This window comes from Carassius carassius, chromosome 23 (assembly GCF_963082965.1).
Source record: "Carassius carassius chromosome 23, fCarCar2.1, whole genome shotgun sequence".
NCBI classification, from domain to species: Eukaryota; Metazoa; Chordata; class Actinopteri; order Cypriniformes; family Cyprinidae; genus Carassius; species Carassius carassius.
In genome coordinates, this window is record NC_081777.1 from 14,608,592 (window position 1) to 14,620,524 (window position 11,933).

Consider the following 11,933-nt stretch of genomic DNA (forward strand, 5'->3'; position numbering starts at 1 on the left):
TTTCTATGCTGCTGGGACACATTGGACTGTTGGCAGCAGTAAGCTTCCTGTTAGCCATCCTGGCGATAAAGCTTCCATATAATTTTAATGAAGCTAAATTCAGAACATTCAGTATGTTGATCTTCTGTGCGATGTGGATTGCATTTGTTCAAGCATATGTGAGCTCACCAGGGAAATTTGCAGGGGCTGTGGAGATTTTTGCCATTTAAGCTTCTAGCTTTGGATTACTGGTGGCCATTTTTGCCCAAAATTGCTACATCATCCTTTTACATCCAGAGAGAAACACTAAAAAAGCCATCATGGGAAGAGCCACTCAAAAGAAATAAATAAGTACGTTCCTTCTGGCAAATACCTCAAGTTGTAATCAATGTTGGTTTCAATGACGCTTTTTATAACTTCTTTTTGACCCCAAGCGAAGAACGAAATTGAACTTTGTTTAAATGTGTGACCACATTTGTAGTGTAAACACTAATGCTTCCTAGACAGCATCAAATAATCTACCCACCTATCACTGCCAAAACAGGCCTTTAGCACTGAAATGGTTTCATAAAGATATATATTTTATCCACAACTGCTAAAACTCAATAGCATGGGGAAGAAATGTTTTAGACCAGCCTTTCCCAATCCCAGTCCTCGCACAATGGATTTCCCCTGCTCAGGGAGTAGGAAGCAATGGATGCTGTGTAGGGATCATATAAATCGAAACAAAGTTTATGCACAAAGCTCTCTTTTAACGAGCTGGCTCTTTGAATCAAGTGTGTTAACTAAGGCCAGAGTTTTTCCTTCTTCCATTTATATATATATAAAAAAAAATTCTGTCCACATGAAATTGCAAAAGCATGTTATGAAGCACTGTCAAGAGCATGCCAAGCCAGTAGGTGGCGATATAATCTCAACCTTAAAACCTTGTTGGCCAATCAGAAGCCTGAAAAGGTTTCCAGTGGGCAGGAATAACAGCCATACTCTGATGTCACAAGCTAAATCTCTGGTTTCGCTTTCTACACGATAAAACTGCAACCAGAGTTTCTGAAAATCTTCACCCTGGCAGGAATTTTCAAAAATGTTTGTTTTCAGTGACTGCGTTTAAGTGTGGACGGATGGCTAAACCACATAGAAAAAGCTGCGGATTTGTAAATATCCATGTTTGTGTCGACAGGGCAGGAGGTGGAGTGAGGACTGGAATTGGGAACCGCTGTTTTAGACCACAAAAAAAAACCAAACAAAAAAAAAACACCTGTTGTTTACAGCCATCGGTTTTGAGTTAGTGAAGTAGACTTCACCCCCCGCCCCCGACACTCTGCTTCACTTAGCCTACAGCTCGTGTGATATTTCTTAACTATGTGATGTAAATATGAGACACAATCTCAAACGGACGTTGCCCCATATCTTGAATTTTAGGGATATTCTCTAGGCTCCATCACGCAGTAAGATGTTGCCCTGCCTCATATTAGTCATCAGTTGACTGTATGAAATGGCAGACCTAACTAAAAACAATTTAAAATAAAGTATGCTAATTCAAGAAATGGATAATTGAGGGAATAAAATATAGACACCCTTATCTTCAGGCATGGGCACTTGGCACCTCCTGCTCTCTAAAAGTAACACCCCCATGACCTTCATTATAAATTAGTCAGAAGAACAAGTAAGTGGGTCAGAAAATAAGAAAGATGTTGACCACTCTAATTATCTTCCTGTATCTTTCCTTTAAATTTATTTCTGCAGCTTCAGTCCTCAGATCAGGTACCTGTCAGCTTCAGGGACGCTTCAGGTTGAATGGAATGTACCAGACTGGAGATGTCATACTCGGAGGCCTGTTTGAGGTTCACTTCCTTACAGTGTTTCCAGAGCTGAGCTTCAGAACAGAGCCAAAGCCATCGTACTGTGAGCAGTGAGTCTGGAGTGGATACGTATAGCTATACAACGATATACAAGCTATACAGTGTTTATTGCTAATGTGAATTTGATCAAATGGTGTTTCACTTATTTTTTTATTTCTTTCTTTACTTTTTGTATTACCTTTTTAGAACTGTTAAATATCAACATTTATCCTATTTTTCTTAGAATTGATATGGTTAGTTTCCAGCAGGCACAAACCATGGCTGCCTTTTCCGTGGTTAGTGGAACAGAGGAGTCCTTCTCTAACCTCAACTGCACTGGCCCTCCTCCAGTCATTGGGATTGTTGGGGATTCAAATTCCACTCCTTCTATTGCAATTTCCAGTGTTCTGGGGCTATTTCGAGTACCTTTAGTAAGATTAAATTAAATGACATACATTGTATTTAAATTTTCTGTACTTTTCAGTATGTTTCTGTATACCAGTTTTCATTAGGATCAGAATCTTACTATTCTTTAATATAATGTTTGTATGTAAATAATAGTCATGCAGCTCTGTCTTTCTTTATCTTGCTCTTTTTATCTCTCCTCTTGCTTTTTCTTTATAAGGTTAGCTACCTTGCCACCTGTTCCTGTTTGAGTAACAGAGAAAAATACCCATCTTTCTTCAGAACAATCCCCAGTGATGCTTTCCAAGTGAGGGCAATGATCAAGATTTTAAAACATTTTGGATGGACTTGGGTTGGTCTTGTCTACAGTGATGAAGACTATGGCAACCACGCTGCTCAATCCTTTCTCTGGAGGGTGTGTTGCTTTTTCTGAAATCTTGCCTCTAGATAACAACCGCAAAGATATTCAGCATACAGTGGGAGTGATACAAGCCTCTACAGCCTCTACAAGCCACTTTCACACTCAGCGTTTTTTGCCCTTCCTAGGGGGCACACTGGGCATTGCAATTAGGCGTGGAGAGATCCAAGGACTTCATGAATTTCTACTACATCTCTGTCCTAATAATGATCAAAGAAACAATATGGTGAGATTCTTCTGGGAGAACATGTTTAAGTGCAGATTTAACATTGGAGGAAGAGGATAAAAATGTGATCAGGGCAAGAAGATCTGCGCAATACAGATACAGCATACACTGATGTTTCAGAGCTGAGGGCCTCATATAATGTGTATAAAACAGTTTATGCCTTGGCACATGAACTTCATGACCTGATGCAGTGTGAGGAGGGGAGAGGACCATTCAGTGGGAACAACTGTGCAGATAAAACCAACTTACAACCCTGGCAAGTAAGGCACAAATATATAGTGCAGATTTAAATCACATAAAAGAAAGAACTATACACAAAATTAAAATAAGTAGCACCATATATAACAACTATCCTGTCTACAAACTATACAGCTGGTTCACCACCTACAGAAAGTGAACTTCACCACAGGTTTTGGGGATCTTGTTTCATTTGATAAGAATGGAGATGCTCTGGCAATCTATGATGTGATGAACTGGAATCCGAGCTCTGAAGGGTTAATTGTTGTCCGCACGGTTGGTGTGGTAAATGAAGGGGCAGCAACAGCAAAGGTGCTCACACTGGACGAGGAAGCATTATACTTGAACTTTGAGACAAAAAAAGTAATTAACACTGCATGTTAATCATCTTTTTTGCAGATACATAGTCTGAATAATGGTCAAAGTTATGATAAACAAATGAGAATAAATTAATGAAAAGACCAAGCTTGTTATCATGTAAAACAGATGACAGATACATGACAGATGATGTCTCTTTCAGCCCCCATGGTCTGTGTGCAGTGAGAGCTGCCCCCCAGGAACCAGACGTGCCAGGAGGAAGGGACTTCCTGTCTGCTGTTTTGACTGCCTGCCATGTGGAGATCGAGAAATTTGTCATACAACCGGTGATGACAGTATAGACAGTAAAATAATATTAATAATAATAATAATAATAAATAATAATAATTTCCTATTTTAACATTCAAACATCTTTTATCAAATATAATAATTTTTTTTCCCTCCTTCAATTTATGTCTCCCCAGATGCTGATGAGTGTACAATATGTCCTGATGATTTCTGGTCCAATCCAGACAAAGACAGGTGTGTTCCTAAAGAAGAAGAATTTTTATCATATGAGGATCCTCTGGGAATCTCTCTGACCACTGCTTCCCTGCTTGGCACCTGCTTCTGTGCTCTTGTGTTGGCCATCTTTGCTCATCACCGTAATACTCCCATAGTACGCGCCAACAATTCAGAGCTCAGCTTTCTGTTGCTGTTATCACTTAAACTGTGTTTCCTGTGTGTGCTACTGTTCATTGGCCGGCCACAATTGTAGACGTGTCAGTTAAGACATGCTGTGTTTGGCATAAGCTTTGTCCTGTGCTTCTCCAGCATCTTGGTCAAAACCATGGTGGTAATAGCCGTATTCAAGTCATCTCGACCAGAGGGTAAAGGTGCGATGAAATGGTTTGGAGCAGCTCAACAAAGATGCACAGTTCTGGTCCTAACAGCCCTCCAGGTGATAATATGCATTGTCTGGCTTTCAAATGCTTCTTCAACACCCCATAAAAATAGCCAGTATATTAGCTCCAAAATAGTATATAAATGTACCATTGGCTCAGTGGCTGGGTTTGCAGTGCTTCTGGGATACATTGGCTTCCTAACAGCAGTTAGTTTCCTGTTAGCTTTCCTGGCAAGGAACCTTCCAGATAATTTTAACGAAGCGAAGTTCATTACTCTACATTACTGTGATAAAAAAATTGAGAATTCTAATTTGACTCCCTCTTATACTTTTGAGTTTCATCTTCATAAATAAGCAAAACCTTTTTGCAATGTCTACTTTTTTGTAGTAGATCTATAATTGTTAACATATAAGTTATCAATTTGTCAAAAAAAAAGGTTCTTTGTCAGTAGTGTAGCTGTAATGCTGGTGAACTCAGAGATATGGGAGAGTATGAGCCATGTGTAGTGAGATTGTTAACACAAAAAAATAAAACAACAGACTAGGAAAATAAAAGAAAACCAAGGAACATGACTGACCACATCAACGATAAAACCATTCATGGACAAGACTTGACAAAGAACACATAAAACCCTGGGGTTTAAATATACAAAATGTAATTGACAAAGAAAACACGCCTGGGAACAATCAGAGAACTAATACGCAAGAAACTATAAATTGACTACGAAATGGGGCATCATATAGGAAGACATTTAATGTGTCACAGCAGTGATGTATTAAGCATTACTTATTCAGAAGACACTTTTAAACCAAGCAGCTGTCTCAAGCACTCAGTCTTTAGGCAATAAAGTATTAAAGCAATAAAGTTAAATGGAATGCAACACATAAACCCACAAGGGGTAATAAATGTACAGAGAAAAGGCAAAAATAGGATTGCTTGAAATATTTTGGCACAGTTAAATCTAGAAATAAAATGCATTTTCTGAGGAATGTGGAGTGATGAAAGGTATGAAAGGAAGAGTTGATAATGTTCCTCTTCCATCAGCACTTAACTGTATCCTGATTAATAAATAAATAACTAATCTTTCTCTGTTTCCACTATTTATTAGTCCCTCTTTTTCCGTTTGTACTATTCTAATGTCTGAAGCGTTGTCTCATGTTTATTGCCACTTTATGAGCATTATCTTGTTGTATTTCTTATTAGTAATTAGTAAGTCACTTTTTATAAAACAAAAGCTAAATTATTAATTAACTAATACTACTACTAATTATTATTATTATTATAATGAAGTAGTGGAGAGTGGGGCACAACATAAAACTTTTTGACATTTTAAGTTTGTGTAAATCCACTTGGGGTTCAGAGTAAAAAAAATATCCACAGTAATTTCACACTTTTCTAGTACAGATATGTCACTTTGTTTCATAATAACAGTGTATATGTTTTTTTTTCTTTAATTATATATATATATAATAACTAATATAATATATATATATAACCAACTCTTTACAAAAGTGTTGAATCATTATCACTAGGGGATTTGACTATTGTATCCTTTTACTCATTTGTCAAAAATGTAAAACACAGGAATAGCATGTTTGCAAACACGGATATGAGACAAATTAGGCACTTGGTAGAAAAAAGCAAATATATCAAAATCTATTGACACTTTTATAAACCCAAATGAAACATGCATATAGCAAAAGTTCACGAGTAGGCTTGTTGTCCACAACCCAACAGTTTATATCCTTTCAAGCAAAAATAATAATTATAATAATAATAATAATAATAAAGATGATACCGAACAGTTCTTTCTGCTTTGGGGTAGGGAGGAAATTTGAATACCTGATGAAAAAACAAAAACGAATGTCCCCAAAAAGAGAAAATAATATAAATCCACTGGATCAAGGCCCCACCAAAAAACTGGTTATCCTCCAGCTGTCAGAAAAAGTACCCAGAGTATTGTCCAAAAATGTATATCTTTTCAAAGAACCTTTTAAATCAGATCGCAAATCAGACCAAACGATTTGTTTACAAATTAGAATGATCCGATTGCAGCTGTTCTCGAGTCGACAACTCACGGATTTAAATGAACCGTTTAGTGCGAGTCTCCAGTGAAGTGAATTCACAAGTGAGAACCGGGAGATCTTGTGAGCGCGCGCATCTGATACTGTTAAACATTATAAATGTCGAAATTTATTTACAATTAATTATTGTAACTGAAAATCATATTTAGGTCAAAACTCAGTTGTTTGTGAACTAAATCTGCTGTAAAAAGTGATCTGTTTAAGCCCACTGAAATGCTTGAATGCAGATGATGCCGACACATCAGTTGATGGTGTTTCTATATGTTTTAGGGAAAAAATAAAAAATAAAAAAAAAATAACAAAAACCTTACAATAGCACAGATTAAATAAAATAACTCATGCACATTCAAATTCCCCGCTGCCGAAATGTTAACAGTTTTATTAAAATGTTATGCATGTCCTATGTGATGTCTGTTTTTATGTAGTTTATCAACAGTGTACATTTTTATATTGTTTCGATTAACTAGACGAGTAGGCAGATATGAATGTTTATTCATAACTGGAAGTAAATAAATATTGTTAGCTGATGCTAACTGTCTAGCTAACAAGCTTGCTGGTGCTAAGTTGTGGTAAGGGGAGGGGGGATGTGATGTTCAGAACATGGTAACTACAATAATTATCAAAGTGGAAAGTGATGCGCTCTGGGGGCATTTGGCCAGAGGTGCTTTTACACCACAGGCAAGGTTTGAGAAGGAAGAAATCATTATGAAAATCTAATCATATTTTCCTTAAAATGTTCTTCCTGATCAGGCCTTATTCTCATGTCATATATAACTGTGATGTTCAGCAAAACAACAAACTTTAAAACACTTTTTTCATACTGGTGAAAATCAAATGGTCAACTCTGTTTTTCTGTTTTTATCTCAGGTACATCGCAGTGTAAGCTTCACAATGAACATTAGCCCTTCCACTTTTCCCTAGATAGCCCTTCAAACGAAGATTTTTCGGGAACACACTTCAAACGAAGGGGTATGAATTATCTCGGCAACATGGCTGCTACAGCGAACAAAAAGACACATAAATGTAAGTTTTTTGGCATAAATAAAGATTTTAATGAAAAGTAATCATTTGTTTTATGTTACATTCAATTGTGAGTTCATATTAATGGTCATGTTACTCAAAGACATGTTTGCAAAAAATCGCTAATATTTGCTAACGTCATATCATTACAGACTGCATGATAGTGCCACAGCATATTTTCTTGTCTGATAGGGGCGATAACTGCCGCAGACACTGATGGGGGCTAATCCCCCCAATAATTAGAAATCGCTAAACTATTTTCTCAAATAGAGAGAGAGAGAGAGAGAGAGAGAAAGAGAAATGCAAGTAGCGTGTATTCATGTCTGGCGTTTACTTAAAAACAGCGATTGTATCCTCTCGTTGCTGGAAAATATTATGTAGCAATTCAGTATTTAAACTCTATTTAATAAAAGTCGCGGGGAAGCGTTGACAAGTTTATTTTCTCCTGGATGAGTGAGCTGCACGATTTCCGATATGTGTGTGTGTCAGTAAGCAGCTCATTAATACAAAACGATTAAAATTTTTTTTTTTTTTAAAGAAATTAAATGAAATGAAATTAAACAAATTTTTGCTGTCAGCAGAGGGATAGCACCAGAAAGATGAATGTTAAAATTTTCTCGTAGTTTGGATGATTAACCCGGGACATTTCCCTTAATTTCTAATGTTCAATGTTGAGAGAAATTACGTCTAAACACTGCGCAGTAGTCTGAGTAGCAGTAAAGGAGGCCATCAACATGGTGCCACGCCAAGTAATGACATCACGATGCCCAAGCCCTATTACACAGAGCTAGGTTAGCTAAAAAAAAAACACCCCACCCCCTCTACAAAAAACAAAAACTTCCTCTTTATAATGACTGGCCTTACCCACCATAATAAGAGTCCTTAGAGGCCAACAAAAGTCCCCCTCAAACAAAATGCATGTGCAAATGCTCAAAATCAACAAACATTCAAATGAAAAACGAAACTATAAATATATAGGCATGTCCCATGTACTTTTTTAATTATTTTTTTATTTTTTTACTGTGGCACTGTTACAGATAGCCCAAAGACTATTTTTGTAGATCCCCCCCAAAGTATCACAATTTACATTGCCCACCTTTATCCCCGAACCCCATTCAACATGATATCACCCAATTTATTTTTTTATCTTCACAGGTCCATCATTAGCTTTTGACATTGGATGAGCATGGACCCAAACCAGGTCTCCAGGAGTAAACCAGAGGGCTTGGTTTTGCTGGTCTTGTATTTCTTTTAAGAAAAGATGATTGCATATGCCTCGAGAGGTTTGAGGTGAGCAGAGGTGAATTATTCATCCTCAGAAAAAAAGTGCCTTGCAGTGGTGTTGGCCATGGAAAAGTGGCACCACTACCTGCAGGGAGTAGCATTCGTGCTGTATACGGACCATGCTGCCTTGACCTGGACCAAATTGCCAAAAGACAAAATTACTTAATAAGAAGACACCTGTAGTTCCTAATATGGTGTAATATCTCATTTGTATGCCCTACCACTAGATGGCAGACATGTAGTATTTATATTCTAGACCAAAATGTTGTCTTGTTCCTAATCAAAGTGTTTGAGGAAATAGCAGAGCAAGTTAGCAATCGCCAAATGGCTAATGAAAAGTTGTACCGTGTGGATGTGTTGCAAATGTTATACACCAATTCTGACTCTTAGGGGCAATATTTGCCTTTTAGAAATGACAATCAGTCGTCTAATAGTCAAGCTTCTCCCGGTACATTTTTGCAGTGGCGTGCAAAGTGAGAGTCTTCACGAAGCACAAACAAATGATCATTTCGACCCTTTGCCCAATGTGGATTAGGGTGGCAGGGGTGGACGTGGTCATGGGTGAATGTAGTTCCCGATGCTTTGTCTAAAGCTTAGCATTGCAATGTTCCCTTAGTGGTGTATATTGATGAGAAATCCTTCCATTGGAATCTGGATATCCCATCAATCATGGCAGAAATATTAAAAGCTGAATATAAAAATGTAAATTACTTATAAATCTGAATATATTGTTATGTCTAAATATATAGAAGTAAATATATAAAAGTATATATATATTGTCATGATTCACGTCCTGCCCTCATGTCCTTGATTTTATCTAGTCTTGAAGCAGGATCATGACAGGCCTGTGTTTTGTTTGCAAGCACATGGCCTTGTCTTTGGGTCATGTGTTTGTGCTGTCTTGTTCCCTTGCCCCGCCCCTTTATTATCCTCGTATTGTCATTATGGCTTTACCTGTGTCACCTGTTATGTTATCATTAGTTTCCCTATTTGAATCCCCTTGTGTTCGCTGTCTGGTGCGGTTCATTGTTACACATTGTCAAACATTGAGAGACCTGTGTATTGTATTTCTGTCGTGTGATAATCAGAGTGAAAAGTCTTTTGTTTTATTGTTTGTTTCTAGTCTAGTCAAGTATCTTGTTAAGTATTCGTCTTTTCCCCAGTCATTGTTATCCCCCTTGTGGGTTTTGTTTTCCCTGTTTTGACATTAATAAACCTTGTGTGTAGTTCATTCTGTCTGCGCTTGAGTTCATCCCCGCACCTGTCGTGACAATAGTAATAAATCTGAATATATAAATGTAAATTGTGAATACATAGAAATAAATCTGAACATATAGTTATAAGCAGTGTTGGGGAGTAACTAGTTACATGTAACGGCGTTACGTAATTTAATTACAAAATTATTGTAACTGTAATTAGTTACAGTTACTACGAAAAAATGAGTAATTAAATTACAGTTACTTATGAAATTTTTAACGATTACAAAGGGGATTACATTTGAATGTTTACACGCATCCACATACAGATTTAACTGATTTATTTCCCAAATTGCACTGACTATTCTGAGACATACCGCCCTAATAATTTCCGGGATGCGGAAATGCAGTCTGGTTCGTAGAATCCAGTCATAAAAACGAAATGCCTAACGCGGACGGAATATGCCACATTTTTGGATAACTAAATCAAAAGTAGGTCAGTACACTTGAATCAAAACATGACATGGACTAGTGTCTGTGAATATTAAGCCCCAAAAATGCAATATATTACTTCCACATTCTGCGTGTCTGTGGAAATCAGGCGCGGACTGGACACCGGGAGAACCGGGACAATTCCCGGTGGCCTGGCAGCCGATTTTGCCCGCTATTTAATATCATTATTGTATAATTGCCTGCCGAATGTACTAAAGCGATCATTTGCGAATCCGCCATTTGATAATTAAATCTCTAAATCATGAATTGTTAGTCATGACTCGCGCGCTCTCCGCGCCTCCGCCAAACGGTTTGGATCAGACTCAGAGTAATCAATGCGAGAGAGAGAGAGAGAGAGAGAGAGAGAGAGAGAGAGTGGACTGTGGAAGCGCACAGCTGGAGCAGAGAAGCAGAACTCCTGTTCAGGGTTTCAGGTCAGTTTCATCTGTAAAGATGCTTTTTTGTCTTTGTTTTTTTATTTATTTAATCAAGCAGCAGCACGTTGCTCATCAGTCATCACTCAAAATACTAGGACATCATTATTATCTGTTGTAATGTTACAGTAGTAATTTAGCTGAAAAAAAATCAGATTTTTTTTTATAGGTTTAGGGGGAGCTACAACAGACAACAACACAACCCTTACGAAAATTAACATTTTAATATTTAACTATAAATCCAGAGAAAATGGTTACTATTGTTTAACTGTGATAACCAAAAATGTAAAATTATTTTACAAATGTATTTATTTAAAAATAAATACAAATCCATTTGCAAAAAAAATAAAAATAAGTAAAAAAAAAAAACAAGGTTATTTTACTTTTATATAGGCTAATAAAAGCATGGTTAATTTTTGTAAGGGAAAAATATGACTCGTTTACAGTATTAGGATTTTTCTATAAATATATTGTAGTATTGTAGAGTATTGTATTGTAAAGTATAGTTTTGTTCAATCTTGAGTATTAAAGTCACGAGAGATATGGATAACAGGGCAAAATAAAGAGACTGAAGAGAAAAATGGTAGTGAAGGTGCAGTTCAGGAGAGAACTTTTAATTATTTTGCATGTCCCCAAATTAAAGATTTAAAATAGATAAAAAATAGTATGTCCATGAATTTGTTTGTATGAGTTTGATTTTTCCAGTCTGATTTTTTTCCCAGTCCGCCCCTCCTGTAAATTAATGGCAAAGACATGGTTTCATTTACTACACATAGGCCTACTGAAGCTCGCAGTGTTTTCAACCTCTGCTGCCTCAATATAGGAGTACACGAGCACATAAACACAATTTCTAGAAGTGCTCTGTGTCACTTCATGTGCATTTGACTTATTTTGAGAAAACTATCATCATATACAAAGAGACAGCAGTTTAAAAAAAACACCAATGTTTCAGGAGTTTATTACACAGAATACGTCACATGCTTATTAGATATCTGTATTTAAGTTGATGTATATGCTTTTATTTATTATTCTTTAATTTTCACAAATTTAGAAAAGTAATCAAAAAGTACTCAAAAGTAATTAGTTACATTACTTTAATAAAGTAATTGAAAAAGTTA

At 36.7% G+C, this 11,933-nt stretch overlaps 1 pseudogene; it reads left to right on the top strand.

Annotated features, from left to right (window-relative positions):
* Positions 1-1,667: 1,667 nt before the first annotated feature.
* Positions 1,668-4,658, top strand: LOC132101170 (extracellular calcium-sensing receptor-like; annotated as a pseudogene).
* The last annotated feature ends 7,275 nt before the right edge of the window (positions 4,659-11,933 follow it).